We start from the raw sequence: 2,808 nt of genomic DNA, 5'->3' as shown, positions 1-2,808 counted from the left end.
GTCCTCCATCCGGTGGTCGTCCAAATCCAACATTGGCTGTTTCTTACCTCCAGCAGATTTAAGACAGTGGAATTTTGCTGGGTGTTCAGCCATATTGGTGTGTCCTTAAATAAGATTGATGAAGATTAAGCCACCCAAAAGGTGGCACGGGCATGAATAGCCCGTAAGTGGAGGCCTTTTTGAGCCATTTCCAGTATCAATAGATGATAATAGAGATCTGTGGAGGTGCCACTGCACTCTGCGTGACGGGAGATGTCTCCCATGTCCTTAAATAAGCGTACGGATGACGCCGCTAAGGACGCTATCCGCACTTGTTCCCGCAAAGGCGCTGCTTATTCAGACTTCTACATAGTCATTCCTCAATCCTTGCCCGTTGGCAGGGTGGTTGGTCGTCTGTTACTGGTAACACATTGCATTACTGGTAACGTTACTGGTAACAAGCTGTAGGAGGACAGGTTGGGAAGGGATAGAAGAACAGGGAACTGAGATAGGATGGAGGGAAGGAACGGTCCAAAATATAATTCATGTACTTTATATGCATCTATTTATGTATATGTACTTTATATGTATATGTACTTTATAAGTATATATATACTTTATATGTATTTGAAACTCACATATATCCTATATATATCTTTTATATGTGAGGAAGAAATCCAACAGCAAAGACACATACAGAACCATCAATAATGTTATAAAACAGGAATATGTATGGTAATGATGACCGAACCATACGTCAGAAGATGGCGAGGCGAGGAGGTTCTGGGGCCAGATTCACGACAGCACTTACGCAAGCACTTACGAACCTGTACATCTTTTCTCAATCTTTGGCGGCTTTGTTTACAATTATTAAACAGTTAAGGAGCTCCGAAGCACCAGGAGGCTGTTTATAACAATAACAACAGTTGAATGGGAAGTTTTCATGCTTGTAAACTGTTTAATAAATGTAACCAAAGCCGTCAAAGATTGAGGAAAGATGTACACGTTCGTAAGTGCTTGCGTAAGTGCTTTCGTGAATCTGGCCCCTGGTCCGGCCTGGACGGTTAGACCATGTCCCACGCCCAAGGGATATAATAACAGGATAGGTGGGATACGATAACAGGATAGGAGGTGGGATATGACCCTCCCCTTGTGGCGGAATGAACGCAATAAGATTGTAACTGAATAGGATTCCTGTCTAGAGTTCAAAAACCTGATTTTGGTGTTGTTAAGATTCGCTACTTGGAACAAAAAGTTCCAAGTAGCACGGGCTATGGTGAGCCCGTAGTGGACCAGCTCTGAGTATGGTAGTGGTGTTGATCCCTTGTGTGCGCCGCTAGGGGTGAGATTCCCACAAGATGTTCGTTCATGTGTCATGAACTCTGCCACTGGTGATACGTGTATCTTTGCCAGACAACACTGCTCAATTGGTTTCCTTTTTTTTCGTTTACAGCTCCATTAGCTTGCATTGACGGGGGTTGAACTCTATTATCCATGTTTTATGTAGCCGAATCTCAGCTAGGAAAATCTGCCCACTCTCCGTTGTACTCACCTAGTTGTGTTTGCGGGGGTTGAGCTCTGGCTCTTTGGTCTCGCCTCTCAACCGTCAATCAACAGGTGTACAGGTTCCTGAGCCTATTGGGCTCTATCATATCTACACTTGAAAATGTGTATGGAGTCAGCCTTGTGTGTGCGTGCGCGCGTGCGTACGTGCCTGTGCGCGTGCGTGCACATGCGTGCGCGGACCCATAACCTTCCGAGCAGCCACTAACATTAAGCAACATGTAATCACCCTCGTCAGGTGATTAATTAACAAATGATTATCATCAACCGCCATGTTTCCAGATTCTCCAGGAAGGCGGTCAGTCCTGGGATAACTTGTCCTAGTCTACCAGGCGACGTCAACACCCACGCCCACCACGCCCAACATCTTCTCAACAGCGTCTTAACGAACACCAACCACCCTTAACAAGCGCCTCGTGTAACAAAGCAACTCCTAATGACTCTGGCGGGGGGTTATAATGCAACATAACACCCCCCCCCCCTCCCCCCAGTTGCGTTAAAGAAACCCCCCCCCCTCCAACCAAAATATTAATGGGCAGTTTTTCTCCCTAACCCGCGGCTCTTACGCCAGCCATTATCATCGTGCACCGGCAAATTGTCTCAAATTGTCAGCCTAGAAGTCCCTCGGCGCCACGCGGCGGGGAACTATCAACCTTAAATCCACGAGGCCGCGAAGCTAAAAATTCCTTGCTCTATGCAGGCGTCGGGACACGCTTACGAGGTCTTCCTATTCTGGGTCTTACGTATCTTGTGGTATAAGGGCGTTAATGCTTTGTTCTGGGTGGCTGGCGCCAGGGTTGCAGAGCGAGCGGATGAGGGCCTTGTGTGCCCGTGCGGTAAAGGTCAGTTTCGGGTGCTGGGTTTACCGTGGGAAGCTGCAGCTGCTGGTGCCAGAACGTCGATGCTGCCAATATTGACGCAAGACAACACCACTACCAGCCCGCACCACGGCTCCCGCCCACCCTGCCCGACCGTCAGACCGCCCACCCCGCCCGACCGCCCACCCGGCCCAACCGCCCGACCGCCCACTCCGCCTGCCCGACCTGGGTTATCAGAGGTCGTTATGGTGGTTATCCCATGATGGTGGTCCCTGCAGGCCATGGTGGTCCCTGTAGACCATGGTGGTCCCTGTAGACCATGGTGGTCCCTGTAGACCATGGTGGTCCCTGTAGACCATGGTGGTCCCTGTAGACCATGGTGGTCCCTGTAGGCCATGGTGTTCCCTGCAGGCCATGGTGGTCCCTGCAGGCCATGGTGGTCCCTGTA

Source organism: Procambarus clarkii, chromosome 26, assembly GCF_040958095.1.
Source record: "Procambarus clarkii isolate CNS0578487 chromosome 26, FALCON_Pclarkii_2.0, whole genome shotgun sequence".
NCBI lineage: Eukaryota > Metazoa > Arthropoda > Malacostraca > Decapoda > Cambaridae > Procambarus > Procambarus clarkii.
This window is presented reverse-complemented; position numbering follows the sequence as displayed.